Source organism: Phaenicophaeus curvirostris, chromosome 5 (genome assembly GCF_032191515.1).
Source record: "Phaenicophaeus curvirostris isolate KB17595 chromosome 5, BPBGC_Pcur_1.0, whole genome shotgun sequence".
NCBI lineage: Eukaryota > Metazoa > Chordata > Aves > Cuculiformes > Cuculidae > Phaenicophaeus > Phaenicophaeus curvirostris.
The window spans coordinates 16,839,617-16,861,065 of NC_091396.1; the positions used below are offsets into that span (position 1 = coordinate 16,839,617).

At 42.9% G+C, this 21,449-nt stretch overlaps 1 protein-coding gene across 3 annotated transcripts in view; it reads left to right on the forward strand.

Moving 5' to 3' along the window:
• Positions 1-21,449, forward strand: part of OSBPL5 (oxysterol binding protein like 5) — a 180,400-nt gene that overhangs the window by 89,957 nt on the left and 68,994 nt on the right. Inside the window, exon 1 of one of the 3 annotated variants that reach the window (XM_069857728.1) lies at positions 5,486-5,625. The exons of the other annotated variants lie outside the window; for them this stretch is intronic. The gene's annotated coding sequence lies outside the window, so the exon portion shown is untranslated. Of the gene's footprint in view, positions 1-5,485; positions 5,626-21,449 lie in introns of those variants that run through there. 3 annotated transcript variants of the gene reach the window in all.

Sequence of the window (21,449 nt, forward strand, 5' to 3'; positions counted from 1 at the left end):
TTGCTAATCCTATTATGCTTCAGGAATGAAAGTACTGTGATTTTGAAAGGTTACTTCCTTCACATGAGCTAAATTGATGACAGTGGCAGCGTTGCTGGTGAAAAGCAGTATCCTCTCAAAGCTGTACTTTGTGTAAAGTGGTAAGCATCCCTCAGTACTGTCAATAACCCACTTCCTGTGGCCCTATTAATTTGCAGACAGAAAAGGGTGGTATTTAGGCAAAAGATGCTTTTTAGCGTGTAGGACTGTTAGCATAATAAAGGAGCGCTGGCTGTTTCTCCTGTCTGCTCTGTCTGACCCAGGGCATCCTCAAAAGCGATGCTGTGATGGTTTTGGTGCAAGAGCGCAGACCCTTTCCAGAGGAGCAACTTCTCCCAGCCCAGGTTTGGTGCAGCCAGGAGCACCTGGTGGTGTGGTCTGCACAGTGACTTCCTTGGCACCACTGCAGGTCAGAATTTACTTCAGTGAAGACACAGAGCGGGTTGTTACCACACACAACTAAATGAGTGAATTGCAATAAATCATACTTATTGTGTGAAAAGCCATTACTGCTGGAGTTCTTGTCAGAAGTTTGGGTTCTGTAGCCTCTGTTTTATACCTATAGCTGTCTTCATTTATCTGAATTTCACATTAAAAGTATAGCAGCCACTTTAAAAATAGAAGCTTAAGATAACTGTATGAAATTAGGAAAATAGCAGGAAATTGTTTTGGCTGCTGGTAAAGCTATTGGCACAACCTGGAGAATTGTCTTAAACCATAGCAGTATAAGCATGTATTTCTGGAAATTTGAAATGTCCATTCTATACCTTTTTTTTTTTTTTATATATATATATGGTGTGATAGGGAGCTGGTTAAGACTTGACCCTGTTTGCAGAGTGTCTTAGGAGCAGTTTAAGAAAACGAATGAAGTAATTATATTTTTTAAAAAATACCTTTAGTTTGAAAATAGCATGAGAAGGTGCAGCATGAAAGATATTGTAAGCATGTTTGAGAACAGCAATTTAGAACCAAATGATTTTTCTTTATCAGAGTTTTGGCTATAGAATGGTTTAGCATGCATCTTAATAGAAACCAAGAACTTGCCTCTGTCATTCCAAAATGTGCAGTTGTGAAAATGTGAAGTTAGTGGGGAGTCTGGATGCAGTGAGAAAGCATGGCCAGGTGTACACCAGAAAGCAAGTCTTCTGTCTCCTCCTTGTCTTGCTTAATGGAAAAGCAGCACTATGGAGCCTAGCATGTTTCTTTTGTGCCAATATGTGTGTGTTTGCACTCTGTGACCACAGAAAAATGCAGCCCAAGTCTCTTGCACCTCAATGATATTTCAAGATGATTCCAAGTCTAAAATGAGAAAGAAAAATAAGTTGGTTTTGGTTTGTTTGTTTGCTTTGGTTTGTTTATTTCAGAGCTAGAAATACACTGTGGAGCCTTCACAATCAAAGGAAGGCCCAGTAAGTTCAGTTGTGCTAAGCCCTCCTTGTTAAAGCTGCTGGAGAAGACCTCGCGGCATGTCTACACTGGGCTGGTATTGGGATGTCCAAAGGCTCCTGAGGCTGGAGGGGTGAGCAGGGGTGTAGGAAGTGTCCCCAGCAATACTTACACCCTCTGCCTGGCTGAAAGAGGGTTAAGGGCTGCCTCTCTGCTCTGTGATTCAGAGGTATTGGAAAGGAAAAGGTGTGCCTTTTTCCAGGAAATCTGAAGACACAAAGGGAGATGCCTTTGGGCCTTTGCTACTTGGACATAGGAACAAGCTGTGTTTTATGTTACTTGGGCATTGTCTTTGGCCAAATAAATTATGCCCAGAGGAAAAGGGCCAGTGTAGACATTCAGATGGGAGTGTTCTGAGATATTCCTGAGAGGTTAACAAGCTTTTCCCAGTTTGTAGTGTCTTTGAAAGCAGCTTCCCTACTGGATCATGAGCTGCTGCATGGGAGCTGAACCTACTTGTGGAATCCAGGCACCAGCTCCATTGTTTTCTAGTTTTAAATTGAGCATGACTGATTCGTTGCAAGCATCAGAATTTAGAGGGATTTTAAGTGTGACAGTCTGCTCTAAGATCTGGTTTTACATGTTGATTTAGCAACACAAAGCTGTCTATGGTACTTGCTCCCTTTCTAATAGCATTTATAATGGAATGTTTTGCCTGCTTTTTAGGAGGGGAAACAATCCAGCCAAATTTATAAAGAAAATCACCTGGTATCAGCTTGGGGACGCAGACATTCTTTTCCAAGTACAGGAGGGAACCTGTTGCTTGGCAGAAATGGAGCATAAACAAAGAAAGAAACAGTGGGAATGTGATTACCAGGCACGTGGAAAACTACTTTCAAGCAAGTCTCTTTAAGATCAAGTAGCATTAAGACTGATCCTGTCCATACTGACCCCAAACAAGTCACCACTGACCCATGTCCAGAGGAGCGGTACGAGCTAGCAAGAGAGCAACCACATACCAGTACGCAGAAATGAGTTTTGTTATACCATTAATCTTGAACTAGGCTATGTAAGGAAGAGGTAGGACATCTTAGAAGGGTGGTATAATAGTTTCCTTCTGTAAAGAAATTTGAGGATTTCCTCTTGTTTTGTCATGGCTGAGATGGTGGAGGCAGATGTGCCATTGCTCACAAATAATGCAGCAGCAGTTCCATGCCTTGCATGGAATCAGTGACTCTCATGGCTAACAAGGGCAGATTATAGTCCAGAACTACTGGTGAGGAGACCCTAAGTTGCTGTGACAAGTATTGGTTCAATGTAGAGAAGGGGTTGCTTACAGCTGCATCTGCATCTATGGATTCAAAAATTGACCATCCTCTCTCAGCTGCCAGCTGCAGCACTGTATGATTTGCTGGCGTTGCTGCAAATGCCAAACAGCCTGAGTAATTGCTGAAAGACTAACTTATCTTGGTAGTGCTGGGTGATGAAAATGAAGGAATTATAAACCAAAAGAAACGCAAGACTGTAAGAGACCTGCAGAGACCATAAAATCTTTTTCCTGGACAAAACTGTTCCAGGCAGCTCTGTGTCTCATGTGCCCTCAAAAGTCCTCTGTGCCTTCAAAACTAGCATAGTCTCAGGGTATCCTTCCTAGCCAGAAGCTCACCTGCATCCTCTTTTCATGTAGGAGATCACAGACTCCTTGCAGTGCCAGTTGCTTGTGAGCCTTTCTCTTAAAATTCATTCTGTTTTTTCCTTTTGGCTCATACCCATGTGCAGAGGGGTCCTTTAATAACTGTCTGAAAGCGAGAGAAACACTCTTGTCTGAACACTGGCTCCAAGACCCAAAATGCACTGGGTTAATTAACTGTGCCGCCTGCCCAGACCAGCTCTGGTACATGCAATACAAAAAACTTACTTTCCACTCTGTATGTCACATACTACTGGAATTTACTGCAGGATTTCTCTGCCCTCTTATATGAGGCTGGACTTTTTTCTGTGCACAGTGTGCAACCTGCATGATTCCTGCCCTTTTTGGTCACCCCAAGACGTGAGATGGTGTTTCTGGGCGTCCTTGTTCTCCTGGCCCTCATGGGAGAGGGAATGTTGACCCCTGGCCTTGGCATCACTCCTTGCACAGGGCCCCACCAGGATGCATTGCTTCCTCCTGAGGCATCAGTGTTAGGATCCCAGCAGTGTTCGTGCTGCCTGACACGTGAGCATTGCCTCCCACGAGGATTTCAACAGTTTCCCACAGCAACAGTGTCTCTGATAGCTGAAATTTCTGATCTAATAAAAGATCTTCATGTCTCAGCAGTCGCTGTGGCTTTGGCATGCTGTGGACTCTCACGTGTAGAAGGTGATATTTATGTGTACATTTTTAAATCCTTGCTTGCACAGTGCTTTGAGGGTGTAAAAAACCTCAGAAATGCTGGCTTCTTATTGTTACTATTGCCACTGTCATCTTAATTTTCCATCATTTGGAATATCAGTTGTTCATGAGAAATCAGTGCAACAAGTGAGAGTTCTTCCAAAGGTTTTTATTGTTTTCAGTCACATCATGCCAGATGTCTTGGAGGAATGTGATCTGACACAAACCCAAACAAGTCACTGTAAAACTGTATACGAAATGACACAGGCTGATGCACTGCAGCTGGTGACACCGGCAGATATAGATGTTATTTGCAAAACTCTTCCTTCACTGTGAGAGCTCAAGGGCCAGAGAAGAGCATGTGCTGTGGAGAACAGCAGCAACACAAATAGCTTTGGGAACAAACTTTGGCCAAGGTGTGTGTTTTGAGCTTATCACTTAATTGAGCAATATGGGGAAAACCCACAAAGAAAAACATTTGGATATTTTCCAGATGTGGAATGATGCAGGAAGAAGCAGGACTATAATTATGCATGCTTGCCTACTGAAGTATGTGTACAATCACTATGGGATACTGTAACTAGCAACATCCATTGGACTATTTTTAAAGCTAAAGCATTAATACTGTGTCAGTGTGCCTGATGCCTGTGCTTGGCAAACCTGCTTCTGCATGGCAGAGGTTCTGTGCAGCTTAGGAAATGGTGCTTTTACTGTGCTCAGCAGCATCAGCTGAGAAATCTGTGTCAAACTTGGGTGTATCTGACTCCTGTGCAGAATGCACAGAGTGATTTTCACCACCACCAGCCCACTGATGCAAGGATTTTTCTTATTCCTTGCAGATTAATTACAGAGGAAAGCAAACTGTTTTTTTCCACGTCTCATTTCACAGTGATTCTATGTGTTAAGAAGCCACTAAAAAAACAGAAAGAGTGCAAGAGGTTATGTGTGACAGGAACAGAATCTGTCACAGAGCTGCACACTATTTATTACTGTAGCAAGGTTTTCAGCCTTTTATTTCTTCCTCCTGTCTACCTGCAATGCTCCCTAGGTCTCCATGGCACACCGCTCTCTGGCACTGGGTATTTGTAGGCTGCAAGCTGTGGTGTGAGGTGAGTGGAGGTCAATTCAACTCCTCTGCTGCAGGGCAGGCACTGTGGGGCAGATGGGCAGAGCTAGAAAGGGGGCAGCAAACACCAGGGTCTGCGTATCACTAGCACAGAGCATTCAGAGGTGTGTGGGTTGCCCTGAAGCATAAGAATGCTCTCTGAAACTTGTAATTAAAAAAATCTCTTGCCTTTGAGTGGCTGCAACTGGCTTTAAGTTTCTTGGTGCTGCCCAGCTTTGATCAGCAATGAAACTGTTAACAGTGCTGACAATTAAATAATTGTTAGCAAGCATTACAGTTTATATTTACCCTGACAAACAGTGGCAAATCATACCCATCAGGTCTATTGTTTCAAGCTTTCTTTGGACATATCACTGGTTTGAATCATGCTGCGCTTCTTTTTAGGATTTTCTTCCACAGTCACCATGGTTAGAGAGTCGCTCTGGTTTTCAGAGTGAGAGCTGCGATCGTAGACAGCGCGCTGGCAGCGTGTGGGAGGTGTGTTTCATTGCCATGTGCCCCTGGAGCAGAGGCTTTGTGTGCGGGTGTCTTCTCTGGGTCCTGTGCCGATCTGCAGCTTGGAGGAGTGTAGCATTCAGGAGGGGACGAGAAAGCTGCTGTGCACATAGCAGGCGGCAAGGATCTGGGATAGGGATGGCGACTCTTAATGCAGGTGTCACATGGGAGAGGAGAGTGAGTGCCATCTGAGCCAGCAGGCGCTGCGGTGAGTGCCTTTTTTCCCTCCTTCCCTGAGACTGATCCCAGCCTTCCTATATGTTCCTGTAGTTCTTTAAAATCTCTCTTCATGTAGGCTCTTTCTTTACTCTTTTCAATCTCTCCCGTTTTACCTGTCCTCCTCTTCTGCCTCATCTCTTATTCCTCTGCTTTCTGTCTCCCTTTCTTTCTTTGTTTCTGACTCTGTGTCTTTGAGACTGGACACCGTTTCATGCAAATACCGTAGGCTCTTTGAACATTTGTAGCCTTATGCTTTGGGCTCTGGCAGGAATTGTCTCTAGAGGATTTAGAAGTACCTGAACAGCCTATTTGCATTTCTGCCTGCCTGCTCAAAAAAAAACCCACTGGCACTCAGCTGTCAGGAGGCTTGAATTCTGCTAGAAGCAGCTGTGGCAGTGGCATCCTGTGATTTGCTTCGTCTGTTGACATTTCAGGAATTTGGTCTGATATAATGAGATTGGCCATTTTACTGCCCCTTGCTGCTGAACAACTTGGGTAACTTCTCACCCGCTGAAAGGGACGGAGTCCCCTAGATTTTTTTGTTAGTCCCCTAGCTTTATTAGTAACAGCCCACATCAAAGTGTGCTTCCTCCTTATGATGTTATTATTCAGCAGTTTGTACTGATGTGTGGTATATTTTATTCAACTAAAACTCTGATCGGTGAATTCTGCTCTGTGTCTAGTTTGCATGTAGAATTAGGAGTTTTAGTAGTTATTTCAAGATCTGGAGCAAATCCCCTACAAAATTAGGTCTTGCCTACGTAAACAACTTGCACTGCTTTTAACCACCATTCGGTAACATTGATATAACCCTCCCCTGGTGCGAATTGAGGTATGCCAGTATGAACATGCTTATACCAGCATAGCTTATCCCCCTGTGGGAAAGGAGAACAAGCTATTCCAGTATGGAGCACTTTTATTTGGCTCTGACTACATCCACACTTCTGTTGTATTGGCAGAAATATACCAGTAAACAATACTTGTAATTTAATATGGGTGAGCTAGAGAACAAGTCTTGATCTGCACTCTGCCTCAATAACTCCTTGACAAGCGAATATTGAATATGCCGCGTGTTTATAATCTTGTCTCTGTGACTGGAGGTACCGGGGAAAGACCTGGTGTTACTTTCATTATGTAGTGACAATTAAAAAAGCTAAGAACTGCTCATTGTGTTGTCTATAAAGTCATGACTGTAGTGTATTTTTTAATGAAGTATGTAAGACTTTATTCACTTTCAGAGTGATTGATGACCTTTGTTTTTACTTGAAGCATATTGTTAGTGTAAGTGGGCTGTGGCAGAGATGCAAATTCCAGTAATGCTTACTTGGAAGTGCCTTTGAGTTGGCAGGGAAATACAGAGGTGTTCTAGCAATGCTGAAAATCTGGGTGCTGAAAGGCCACTTGTGCCAGTGAAGAGTGGGTGCCTGGTGGCTGTGAAATACTTGGCATTTGTATCTGTGGTCATCTGCCTCAGTCCTCAGCAGGGCAGGGCAGTCCGGAGTTCAACAGGCAACAGGTACAGAGAAGAAACTTTAAAAAATTCCAATCAGATACCATAATCCCGAATATCATGGTTTATTGATGGATTTTTCCCAGTAATGCTGCTAATCTAGGTGATCACTGTGTGCCTTGTAACAAGAAACATGTAGGAAAACTCTCGGTGTTTGCAGGCAAAGAAGTAATATATTTGGTATGGGAAACACTTCACATTCAAAGTTACTGGGGGAAGGCAGTGCCACCACCAGACTAGGGTCTTTTGGAGAGAAACTCTCTTAATTGCACATGCTTGACAGGTGACTGGAAATATAGGACCTAACTAAAACTTCTAGGTTTTCTTCTACCACAGAGTAAACAAACCTATATGACCCTTTCCTTCTTTAGGATAAGAGGTGATTTTAAGGCAGGTGACGGTGACATGAAGGAGTCTGTAATGAGGAGAAGCTGATGCCACTGGGACACTCCAAAGCTTTGATGGGATGAATGTACTTTATTGTGCTGCTTGTTGATACAGTTACCTTGCCAGGTGTTGTGGGAAATAAATGTTCACAGAACCTAATAGTTTCCTCCTGTGAGTGTCACTCCGTCTCATTTAATTCCCACCTTTGCTTATTGTGAGTGCCATTTCAATGTTGCATTTTTCGACTTCATTATCTTCAGACTGAACACTGCTTCAGAAGCAGCTTTCCAAACTGCAACTGGCCTGTTTTGCAGAGTGGGGAGGAAAACTCCTTTGCCATTTTTTCCCCAAGCTCATTGACTCCCTGTGACTCAGATGACAGTGGCAGAGGTGGCTCCCATGAGCAGGCTGGGAGGCTGTGGCTGTGGCTGGATGATGCTGAGGCTGTTGGGGTGGTGGAGACAGGCAGCAGTTGGTAAAACTGGTGTATTCTTGTCAAGAGCAAGCAGCAGACCTCGGACAAACCTGCAGTTGGGCTGTAACCCAGCCTAGTGTCCAGCTTGCCCCGGTTTTTGCTGCTTCTTTCTAGGAAGGAAGTAATTTGTGATGCTGCCTTTACTGGTTTAGCTTACTTCTGTCCCTGGGCTGACTCATAGGTTTTGCCTGCTCTCTTGGGATCAAGTAGGAGCCACAGGCTGTCAACAGCTAATCTTTCTCCATAAGGAGTCCAGCAACCCTGGCAGCCCAGGAAGGAGAGACATCAGACAGGTCCTTGCCTGCAGTTCTTGGCAGCGAGGCTTGCAGTTGGGACAGTTTACGTCAGATTGGCAGACAGGAGCAGTATCTGTTCAGAAGCAGTATCAGCTCAGCCTTGCTCCCACAGGAGTCTGCAGAATCCATTGGTGAGCACTTTTGGAAAACTCCTTTTTATTTTATTGTTGCCTCCACTTTTAACCAGATGTGAAATTGTTAGTTATAAAGCACTTAACTGTACTTACAGCAATCACATTGCTGATGGCTGCAGTGATGCATTGTGAGCTGTGCAGGAGAGAAGTAATTAATATCTGTGTTTCTACATTTCCCTAAAGATAAAGAGATGACTGTAGTGGAAGATTAGTTTTGCTGAAAAAGGCAGTAAATGAGATGACCTGATCAAGGGAAAGACATGAAAATGTTACGCTCTTTAGTTTTCTATGCTTCACTCAGACATTAGCTTGTGTGGCCTTAGGAAATATGTTTGGGTCCAAGCACTGCTTGAGACATTAGAAACTCAATAGCCTTTCTGAAGCAGGGGCAGTTGTTTATTACATGATTGTACAGCTCTTGGCACTCTTGGTTAGTGTGCCGGCCGACTGCTAATGGTTGGACAATAGTCTTTCTTACTGGCACCTGATAATAGCAATCTGTGTTTATGCCTTGTAGGAGAATTCGGTATGTGTGGACAGCCATGGGATATTAAGTTTTGTACCTTTCAGAGGCACCACAAGGTCTGTACAAACTATCCAGGCTTCTGCCATTTTAAGTGCTTCCTTACCTCATTTCAGAGATATTTGTTTATTTCTTCCCTTGTTACCCTCCCAAACCTTTCAAATCTTTTCCATCTGGGCTCTTTTGTTTATAAACTCACCTGTGTTTGGAGCTTGTAGGCAGCAACCACTTTGAAGCCTGCTTTTGTGATACACACCAAATAGTTGCCGGAAAGCACCATGGGCTCTTGTTATCCTCTGCTGCCTCCTTACAGCGTTGCAGGTCTCTCTGGCATTGCCTCCCTCTACTTGTTGGATGCCAAGCCCTGTGTTCACCACTGTAAGTCAGCATCATCCTGCTAAGAAGGCCATAAAACTTCCTTGATATACACAGCCTGGCGATCTGGTGCAGCACAGTTGCTTTTGAAATATTTTCATTTGTCTTGGTTTGTTTCTCTTGGAAAAGTCATCGTGCAACAGCTCTAACTCCTGTTTTGTAAGACCCACACAGTTGAAGCGTATCATTTTTTTCTGGTGTGGAAAAGATGAGCTGGTCAACACTGAGCAGGGCTGAAATCCAGCCTCATAAAATCTGTCTGTCACCTTTTAGCCATTCTCCTTGCCGCTTCCTTTTTGTAGGGGAGATAATGGGAGTATTTCCTGCTAACTCCTGTGTCCTGTAATAAATTGCTGTGGTCTGTATTGGAAAGCATTGTCTGGCTGCTCTTAGCGCTGTGATAAAGAAAATGCTGTGAATTGACTGCATTGTGTTTGGCTTCCTTTCAGCCAGGGCCAGTCTGGATGCTGAGGACCTGATCTTCCTTCTTTGCCAGGCCTCAGCTCTGTTTATGTGGGAGGCAGGGATTTTTGTTTATTTGTTTAAAGCCATCTTGACGCTTTAGACATGGAGTTGTTGAAGGTCAGTGTGATCCATAATCTATAGATGGGGTCTGCAGGTGCCTCCTCTTCTCCATATCCTCCTTTGAGCTCTCCTCACTCCTTTGTGGCAATGCTAGAGCTGCTGTAGATATCCTTGTATCAGTGTTGTGCTGCATGGTTAGTACTTTCCTTACCCTACCCAGCTGGGAACCCCTAGCTCTCCAGGCAGGGCTGCTTTCAATCCCTCCCTCCCCCACTCTTGTATTTCCAGTTGTCAGTGTTTGTAGACAAGCAGTACTGTTGCAGTTTGTTTGGGTTTTTTTCTTGGATCTTTCCATTCAGTGACCAAAAGAACTGGTGTCAGTATAGGTTAGCTTTAAAGTGATGAGAAGAGTCCTCTTTCTGAATTCCACAACTTTCAGATTTGTCATCTTCTGTCAAGAGCTGTATTGTGAAGTTTGCTGCCCATGAGACTGGGAGCTGGATCCTGCCTTGGCTTACACTGGCACCAGCAAGAAGGAATTTCACTGCCACCGTTGGTACTATTTCAATATAAAAAACAATATCAGGGGAAGGTGACTCAAGTCTTGGTTATCAGGTCTTTCCAACTAATTGCCATTGAGATGTGTTAGATGCTCTTATAAAGGATGCTTGCAAACACTACAAAGCACACTTGAGTCACTTGGGACCTTTGTTTTTCATTGAAATGAATTCAGAGGCAAAATGCACACTCTATCATAGCTGCTTTCTTGCAGGGGTTCTCCAGGGCTTTAGCTTAAGGCAGATAACTCACACAAAGAGTTTCTCTCTGGCTTGTGCTCGGCACGTACATGGCTATGTCTGGTAGTGGGATAGTTGCACAATACCAGAGTCATCACCAGCAAAAATATTAGGATAGTATTATTTGAACAGCTAGGAGGAGATCAGCAAAGACAAATGCACCGTTAAATTTGTATGAGGTGGGTGTGTTTGTTCACCTGTGTGCCTAAAGCTTCCTCAGGGTGAGTCAAGGGTAAGTGCCAGTGCAAAGAGTTTATCCTATCTGCTTGTTTTCACTGGGTAATTCACAGATAAACTGGGAGAGAGGGAAGGACTGAGAAAGGCACAGAAAGGTTTTTGGCTTGAGAAATGAAGCTGCGAGTGGGTTTCTTTGTGCAAGCTGCATCAGCCTGGGCGCAGTTTGAGTCCTTTGGGCTCATTTAGCACAGCATAAATTCCACCTTAAATGCTCTTTGTGGGTTGTCTGGTTTCCTTCCTCCCACAGAGATTTTTAATTAAAAATCTAGGACCAAAATAATCGCAGTCCCATCTTTTATCTTTTGTTGAAGGAAGAGCTTGATGCTCTCGTCTCTGAGAAACAGTGAAGTTTATGCAAAAATACACAGTATATTAATTTCCTGTAGAATTTCAGGGAGAGAGGCTGTACCAGAGGAAGTATAGGTGGATGCTAAATTTAAACTACTGTACAGCAGATCTTGCTACAGTGCCCAAAAGTCTGAAAAGCTAACCAGGGGCGTGTAAGGATATTTTCAGAAATAGATACACTTCCTTAAAATTTATTTGGTCTTGTTTATTCAGCCCTCCTTGTGAAGGCCCCTGAGGTTTACAGAGCCCATTTGAATCTGGCAAGTAAAGGAGTGGAAAATTCAGCATGATTGAAGCACAGTGCCATGGCATGTGGTCACTCCTCTATTGCTTAGCTGTTCCGCAGAAGCGGAGGGGCCAAGTCATCTGTAATTTAGTGGGCTTGGCGTCAAAGACATTGGGTGGAAGTATACTTTGTGCATATACAGAAGATTAGGGTAAAAAGATACTTCCAATCCAATATACATGGCATTCAGGATCATCCATTTAATTCTTTGTGAGCATGTGTTTGGGAGGGTGGATGCTCATGACACAAATAATATGGAACTGATTCCAGGAAATCTTTGTAAAATCTATAAGCCCTGGTTGGTTTGTAAACATCCTTTCCTGCCATTAAGCGTGTCTTAGTGCCATGTTGAAGTTCACTTTTGAGATCGAGTTTAAAAATGGCTCAAGAGGACTTGAAATGTAAGTCTATTTTTATTTAATTTTTTTTACTTTGTTACAAGGGGGGAGTATTTCATAAATAAGGGAGTAATGTCAGGAGGACATATCAAGCATGAAAGCAGGTCTTAAAATTAGTTTGGTATTTCCTTGTAGTTGTGTGGTGGGAGCGCAGCCCCAAAGCACAATCTTTTCTAGATTTAATTATATAAGGGCAGAGGTGGATATTGTAGAAAGCCATCAGCGAGTCTTGTGGTAGTCTGGTTTTCTTAAATGTCATTAAAGCTCAAAGTAGGATCCTTCCATTATAAAGGGAATATGATCTCATTATGTGATTTAGATAGTGGTATGAGGCTGTAGTGATGCTCTTTAATATGCTCTTTTTAAGGGAAAATATCAAGGCAACCTTGAAGATGTGGCCTGTTTGCAAATGATGTAACTGCATGCCTGTCCAAAGAGATGTTTTCTTGTTATGGCTTTAAATCTCTGAGAGCTTTAGCTAAAGCAGCTAAGTGAATTTCTCATTAATGTTTCTGTGTACTTGATGCCATACTTGCCATGGGCCTATCCCAGATCCTGTCACCTCCAACAAAGGAACATGCTCAGTGGAGCTCTTGTCCAGGCAGTGGGGACAGCTGGCGTCATGCGGGGCCAGGCTTCGTCTTCTGAAGACTAGTCATGGTGAACTCCATCAGGGTAGTCCTGACCACAGCCTGGGGTCTCTAGCCCCTAAGGTACTGCTAGAAAAAGCTGGGTTATTACCAAGCTATTCACTTAGGGCGTCAGCTACGGTTTGAAATGATTGCATGGGAGGTCATCAGAGGTTGTTACGAACAATGCATAAAAAAGCTTAAGGGCACAGGGGTATATGTGTTCCCCAACTAGCCTGTGTACTGAGTTATGGGTAATTACTGAATTACTAAAGCTCAATGTGTCAAAGGTGAACATAGTTTACAATTATGTAATTCGTTAATACAGTTCACGAGACTCAGAGACTTGCTCCCTGAAATGCTCAGTCTTGGAGACATAGAATCATAGAATCACCAGATTGGAAGAGACCCACCGGATCATCGAGTCCAACCATTCCTATCAAACACTAAACCATGCCCCTTAGCACCTCGTCCACCCGTGCCTTAAACACCTCCAGGGAAGGTGAATCAACCATCTCCCTGGGCAGCCTGTTCCAGTGCCCAATGAACCTTTCCGTGAAAAATTTTTTCCTAATGTTCAGCCTAAACCTCCCCTGGCAGAGTTTGAGGCCATTCCCCCTTGTCCTGTCTTCACAGTGTGCCTCAAACAAAAAATGTCACTGGTGGATGAGCTATCAATATTAATAACACCAATAAAAAAGGAAGTGGAGTACTTCAAATCTGCTTTTCAGGTGGATATTTTTTGAGTCATGTGTCTATTCTTCTTTGGCCCTAATAGTATTTATAATGAATAGTGCACAACTGAGCAGTTGTTTCCTTAACTAGCACAAAGCTCTTAACACTGTGTTTTATTGCCTAACTTCATACCGTGTCTCTGTGCTTGAGCCTTGCACTTACGGAAGTCAAAAGGAGCGTTGCCTTTTGGCTCGAGTATGTGCTGCCAACTGCTGTAGGCTGGCCAGGAGCTGTGCCTGCACGTCCAGCACAAGCAGCAGGGACTCAAAAGTCATCTGTATTGCAAGTGAGGTGTGATGGTGGCCTATATCTGCTTACCAGAACACTTGAACAAGCTTGTTTATTAGCAGACATCAGCATAGATTTCAGAATCATCTGGCCATGTGGTTCTTTCTCAGATACAATTTCTAGCCTGCCTTGCATGCCTTACTACTGTGACCATGCTGTTATCCTTACTTCAGCTAGCTAGCTCAAAGGTAATTTATATACATGTGTCTGAGTTGCTCTTATACCTTAATTTTGTTGTAAATGTATCTCAAACAGCCTCTTGAGTTCATTGCCAAGAAACAGCTGTGATAGCCACATGAATCCTTGTGTCATCTATATGAAACCTTGATTTAAAGAAGGATATAAATATTTCTGCCTAAACAGAAATTTAGAAACACGGATCTGGTTCCTGGGTTTATTTCAAAGTTGATCGTAACTGGAATTTCTTGGTTAGTGTGTTAGAAAAACTGCATCAGGAGATCAGTTTTGATCTGTGATGGCATGTTTTTTTCCTCCACATTGCATATGTGCTTGATTGTACATTATGCTTTAGTGGGGAGTCATTGCTAATTGCATTTTGACGTGGCTTTCCTGCTTAAAAGAATGCCTTCTAGAGATATCAGTAAAATAAAAATTCAGTAGTATGCATAAGCATTCAGATGCTTATGTATGCTTAACAGCTATGATTTACCATTTGGTTGTCTTCAATTGAATATATTAGAACATGGGATTAAAAGGCTGGAGAGGATTCAAAGAAAGCACTTTACCTTCCTGCATAGATTGGTGGTTCAAGAGAATACCTTTGCATGAGCTTTATTCTGTAGAGATGCCTTCTGTAGAATCAGAGTCTAAAGGAGATTATGCAAAATATGAGTTACTGAAAATAAAGTGAGGGGTTAAGACAAAGGTCTGCAGGAACGATACTCAATCCTGGCTTTCACAGAATGCTGGGGATTTTTATTATCCATCTGGTAGTATGGGTAAAACCTTTAGTGCTGCATGCAACTGTTGTTACTGGGGAAATAATTAATGTTGATGTACTAGTTGTAATTGCAGCAAGTGAGGTATGATCTATGCAGTTAGCAGGGGGAAACACCAGTGAAAGTGCTAACTCAGGAGAAGCCTCTCAGTGCTAGTGGGAAATGTAATATGCTTTGTTAAATTAACAGCCTTCTGCATAACAATCAATTTACAGTTTAAAGGGCAGAGGAGGTAGATTTAAAAATCATTAACCATTCGTTTCAGTGACCCACTCAATATTCTTAGTCAGAAGAACTCTCTAGCTTCATCTTTACAGAGTAAATTGCAAGTGTTTCAAGACAAAAAACAGGTGAGGATTGTGTATTTGATACTTATTGTAATGCTCATTTCTAAGCCGTAAGGTCACAGTGATCCCTTTCCCAAACACACCATGGCTCCTGCTCACAGATGTTTATCCAAACCAGAGGTGATTATTAAGATGAGCTTTTCCTACGTGTCCAGTAAAAATATTTTGCCCTTTGTGTCACTATTCGCAAATTTCTTAGTCCTGAGTTAAAAAGAGATTCCCAGAACTAATTATCTGGGACTTTTTTTTCCTCAGTGTAGGCATTCAGGACCTGGTTTTGCTTGTAGTTTTTCTGTTTGTGGTCTTTGTACACTGGAGAGAGAGATTAGTTGTGAGAAGATTATGTGTGTAAGTGCTGCTGGTGTGCCTAAAGCTGCAAATGTTCTGGTGTACACAAAGGAAACATTAATCAAGATGTCTTACAGAGAATTAAGGGAGGAAATAGTTTTGTCTCCCGATTACTACATCATTTTCACTGCCCAGTGCAGGAAAAGGCAGACAGAGAAGCAGGAGGCGATAGAAAGCAGTTGCTCTTCTGTTCTTGGAGAAAGCAAGAGAAGATTGCTTGGGGTGGCTGTGGTGGGCATCTTCCACAAAAAGATCATGAGAAAGGCAGCTGGACTCTGCAGGACATGTGAGCTTCGAGTTAGGGTGTAGGGATGAACTAGCCACATTCCTGAGCTTGCCCAAGAAGCTGAGAGAAGTCTTTACTGTTGTGTGGAATCTTACTAAAGCTGTCTGTAGCTTTATCTTTCCGTAACTTGGTTCTTTTGTTGCACATGGGTGTCTTCAGTGACCCATGTTATTTTATTTTCCAGCCTGAACTGATCATTAAGATGAGTGATATGGCATGCAGCAGACGGCATGGCAGTCCTTACAGCACTCCTGCAGTACCAGCATTTCAGTATATTTATCAGGGGACCATGAAGAATCAAAAGAGTGGTGTTCCATCAAGCTGCTGGGACTGGCTTGGGAACCAATAAGGCAGGACGTAGTATAGTATGAACACACTGGGGACCATCACTGGTAAGGAGAAGTCCCCTTGCCAACATTACAGAGAAACAGCTGACCCCAAAATTCTGGGGAATAGATTCATAAACTAGTTTGGGTTGGAAGGGACCTTAAAGATAACTGAGACCTATTGTCAAGCCTTATTGCTTCAGGTTCCGGCTAACAGCATGACAGCCCAAAACATTCGACGTTAGCTGTAATGTGTGTGTTTTGCCACATCCGTAACCAAAAAATATGGATTAGGTAGGGAAAAAAACTCCCCACACAGACACTTCTCACTGTATCAGGTTGTATTTAACTTTTGGTAGGGGGATGGTTGTCCAATTACCTATCTTGTAAATAGATATTTTAGGAATAGTTTCCAGGAGCAGATTTCATGGGCTTTCTGAATTGATTTTAGTTTTTCATCTGTTATAAATCACCAGTGCCCCACTGAACTAATAAGTCACCCTTGTTGAGGATCTGTGCTGCTGTTTTTCCTTGTGAATACTTAGAACTATAGTCGCTGGAAATGTATCTGCTAACAATTCGCCCTCTCTTTTCATTCATGAAAATTTTACCTCCTCGGGGTTAATTGAATCAGGAAATATCAGTGCCGTTAGATTTCATTTTCTGTATTGATGTGGGTTCTGGAGTGAATGACTGCTGTGACTATAAAATATGGTTTAATTTGATTTCTGGGAAATATTTAGTGACCAGAAAAAGGAAAGGTTGTTTGAAACAAGCTTTGAATAAATTAAGAGACCCCTAACTAGCACAGTCTTCTTGACTATATAAACCCCTTAATTAACTATTTATAGCGATGTACATATTTCCAATTTATTTTAAAATGCTGAAAATGAGAGTAAGCAAACCAGCCTACCCACCAGCTTGCAGAGGGTAGGAGCAGCATAATGTGTGCACAATGTTTAACTGTGTAGTAATTATATATCAGGAACTTGGAAAATTTAAAGATGAAGCCAGGAAAATTCCGTCCTCAAAACCCCTAGGCCTGATGCTGAAAGCTGCCACTATCTTCTCAGCAGGCACAAAAGGCTCAAAATGCAGAGCAGCTGTGTGAAAGGCATCCGCATCAACACTGATCATCTGTAAATGTACTAGTTGCGGCCTTCACCCAAAATGGGTCTGGTGCCAGAAGAGGAAAGCACTGTCAGTTCAGACTGGCTTTAATTGTAGCCACAAGGCTTGCTGATAAAATAACTTTTATTCTTGCCCATTGCTCTTTTGCTGGCTGTTCCTGAAGCCACCTGGGAGTGCCATTAGGCAATTGCGCCCTGTTAAGTTCAACACTTTAATTGTCCAGTGTTTCAGGGGGGTTTGACACAGACTTTTCATTTGCTGTATTTTTCGTGATATCAAGGACAGGGTTTGCAAGGATTTTATTTATTGTTGCTGAATTATTTATTCCTATTTAAGCTCCATTGAACAGCCCACGTCTAACAGCCCATTACTGCATAGAGAGCTGTCAACGCAAATAGGGCAATCCTGAAAAATACTGTGTTTAGCGGCTCTGTCGATACACTCTGTAATACCTTGCCTTCATTTTTATGATTGAGAACACTGAATAGAAGGCCAGAAATGACCTGACCTGCAAACTTCAAGGTGCTTTAAGTACCTTTAGCCTTATCTGGCTAACGAGCAGATAAATTCGTGCAAGAACTAGAGTGAAGATTTTTCAAAGTGAGGTTAGCTTCATAAGAGAGCTTATGGATTGTGCATCCGTTGATGTTTTCAAATGAAGACTTTGTGTCTTTCTTAGGCAGTTCTCCATCTCATCTGCTGCATTTAGAGGGAGCACAGGAGCAGTGGGTGAAATACATTGCCTTGCGTTATGTAAGTGGTTTGGTAAAGTAATGGCAGTTTTTGGCCTTCTGCAATTCTGGCCCGATTTTGACTTTTCCATTTTCACTATTCCTCAAACCCCCACAGACCTGGTTTCCATGAAGCATCTGCCATGTCCTGAAGCAACCTCCAAAATACTGATTTATAAGTAGGTTCGAGTTTCACAACAACATTGTCCTCCAATCAGTCATGCAAGATTTGAGGCTCACAAGCATTCATGTATAGAAATGTATCTTCTGTGGTTGCTTATTTCTTATCAGATACTTCATCATCAGTGAATTTTTGTATGTTTTCTAGGTAATCACACATTAATAGTACAAAGTAGATTTAGTACAAGACTGTATTCTTGGAACCGTTCACAGCCTCTTGTCTTGCACAGATGATTCTGGGTTGTATTATTTAGGTGTCTGAAGAGCCCTGCTGTGAAAAACATTGGACATACCTCTCATCTTCCTATTACATCCTTTGGGAAAATTGCCCCTGGCACCTACTGTTCGGCATCCTCTACAACTCTCATGAACTTTATGTAATTTGAAGCTAGCTTGGGCAGACAAACACTTATGGACTGTTGTCACAAGTAGTTATCGGAGTAGGTAAGCCAAAAGCATAATTTTCTTATTAATTTGTGGCTTATGTTGTATTTGCTGATGTTTGGTAATGGCTAGGCTCCTAGTCCTGCCTTTCTTTTGAGGACAACAGTAGTTTCCCTCCTTTCTTTAGCCATTGATTTTCACATAACTGTTAAGAAGCTGATGTTTTCAAGTTTTGTAAGATATGTCAGATTTCCTTGACTTTGGCCAATGGTATGAAAGGCATTGGGAAGGAGGATAAAGCAGGATTAGATGCAGATGCAGACACACACAGTGATATGTTCTGGAAACCAAGCCAAATGTTTCAGGTGTATTACAGAATCTTAATAGTGTGAACTACATTTTCTCCCACAAAGAAAAAAAGTGCCTGATGTATACCTCCTCCACCCAAAAAACCAAACCAAACCAAAATAACCCCAACCCTTTTCTGTGACTTTGTGCTGCATTTTGCACTACATACTGAGGTAAAATCTTGAAGATTGAGTTTGTCCATCTCAGCCTTTCTCTGAAAAAATGTCATGGTAATCTAAGATGGTGCAGTCTTGGGGAATGAACTGCAGGCCAAGAATTCTTCTGTTGTATCTGAAGTAAAGGAAAAGTAAGCTGAGCTGCCTGCATGCTATACAGAACATGGAACAAGAGGCTCTGTTGCTTTCAGCCTCTAGTTGGAGTGAAGCATATGAAATTGTGGGTGGCGTAAGAGCCTGTGTGGATGAGGGTTAAATATAGCAAGGATCTGTGCATGTGAGTTGAAGCAACGCGATGCTAGATAATCTTTGAAAACCAGGCCAGGATGTTGGTTGCACGGTGTGTTGCGTGGTTGCATGTGTGTGGCTGGCAGACAAGGCCCCACTGCTGCGTCTCAGGAAGCTTCAGTTGCTGGAGGTCTTCTGCCAATAAGGACCCAGTTAAAAGGAACTTATTCAAATTGATCTTTGTGGTTAAAAAGAGATGAGCTGCTGCCACAAGTTTGTATTAAGATATGTAAGGGAGGAGCCAAAGCATGTTGCAGACTTGAGAAAAGTCTTTTCCTTTGTTATTGCCGATTGGCTGTTCCCAGTTGAGCAAAGCATCCAGATTGCTTGCTGTCAAGCCCATGGCTTAAATAAATGTGGGAAAGACAGAGCATCAGCACAATAATTCTGTCAATTATTCTGTGGTTGAATAGTGTGAAATAATAGGTAAGGGAAACATTAGAGTCTCTCTCCATGGTAAATAAAACAGCAGATGAAAAAACATGTGTTCTGGTATGTACAACCCTGTATACAGCCTGCTCTAGCTCTGGTGTCTGAAGGGGTTTTGCCACCAACATCAGTGTGAGCTGGCTGTCAGTTCTCCACTGACGTGGCTCACAGGTTTGCTGAGACAAAATGACATTGAAGGCAGCCTTTTGATTGCCCTGTTGAGAATGTTCTCCACCATGAGAGCAGAGCATAAGAGCCGGATGGATGGATGGATGGTTTATATTTGTAACTTGTTCCCCAGCCTGCTTTCCACTGGATCGACCTTGGATTTCTGAACAACTTCCTGCGCAATTGGCTTGACCTTGCCAGGACACCGGTTTCTGGGGAGACTATCCCATGGATCTGCTTTTGCTCTGAGCCACTTAATGAGCAAGCAGTTCCAGAGGCAGAGTGTTGAGACAGCCTAGACAGCCTTTCTGGGAACAAGGGCAGAAAACAGCTCAGTGTTAACATTCCAAAGCCAGGTATTTAGACTTGGATTATTTTTAAATATTTTGCTTTCAGACATGTAACTAGCTGCATTTTCCTCCTCTCACTCTTTTCTTCTTTCAAAGTTAGCTTTAATTTTGCATCTTCTCACCACCTAACTGTATGCAGTCATGTGTGTCTATACAAAAAAAGAGTTGTTTACATTGCCAAATGTTAGGTAGCTAAGTTGCCTGCTGCTTTGGAGATGCTGTTGGCCGCAGTGGGAACCTCAGGACTTTCTGAGCCCAAACGTATGTTTGCAGGGGGGTTTTGTTGGGCAGTTGGATTAACAGGAGGCAGGGCAACAGTGAATGGAAAGCACTGCAACTGCTTCATTTCGCCTCGCTGTCATCACACATCATTGGCCTGAAACAGCCTCACGTGATGTGCTGTGTGAAGGGTTGGTCCATGGGGTTGGTCTAAGGGTTGGCCCCATCCAGCGTGCAGCATCCTGGTGTTCAAATACAAAGGCTTTCACTGAGGGTTGTGTGAAGTAGTATGTTGAAATGCTGCTGCTGTAGTGTCTTATAACCCCTTCACAGGGAGGAATGTAATAATGTGTAGGGCTTTTAGAGAATGTTGTGTCCTCAGAGCACTGCACAGAACTTAATTCATCTTCCACAGGTGATGTAAGCCAGCAGGGGACACGCATCCCCTTCAAATTGCAGCTACATGGCCTGGAAGAGTCCTATTTTTGGGCTAGCTGCTAGACATTAGCCCCTTTTTGGATGTTAGAGACCCTCACGTGGTTCACCCATCCCAGCATGGTGAGCTGGATTCAGAAAGATTTACTGCTCAAAGTGGTTTTGGTAATCCATGCTCTTTGTTGCACTGGTTTTGATCAAACTAAACTCTTGGACACTTACCATTTGCAGGAAAGAAGGGACAGATTCTGTCTCGCCTTGTTAAGTCACAGCTGGTTTATAAAGTTGATGCAGCCTGCTGTGTAAACAAATAGGAAATAATTTGCAAAACCTGAAACATTTCACTGCCTTCTACAGGGATTAGCAGGGCAGGTGGAGGGACAGAGCTCAGGTAAAACACAGGAGGGGAGTTTCTCAAACTGGGACATGTTTGTGGCATCCCACTGTGCGGTGTCTCAGCTGTGAAGGCTGAGCTCCAAGAGGTCACTGGGGATTCCCCATTAAACTGAGGTGTTTGGTGCAAGCATTGGGGTAGTAATCAGCCTTAATCAGCCCATTTTCCACCTAGTGCCACACAGGTTGCCTTGCATGTATTCTGGTCCTACCCTTCCAATCTGCACTGCCACTCTGGGCAACTTTTTCCCCTTTGATTTCACAGTAGCCAAAAAGAGATGGGAAAACGTGGAGGATCTTTTCAGGAAGTGTGTACTATCCTAAAAGGCTTTTCTTACTGCAATATCTGTCCCCCAGAGAAGCAGCAGACCT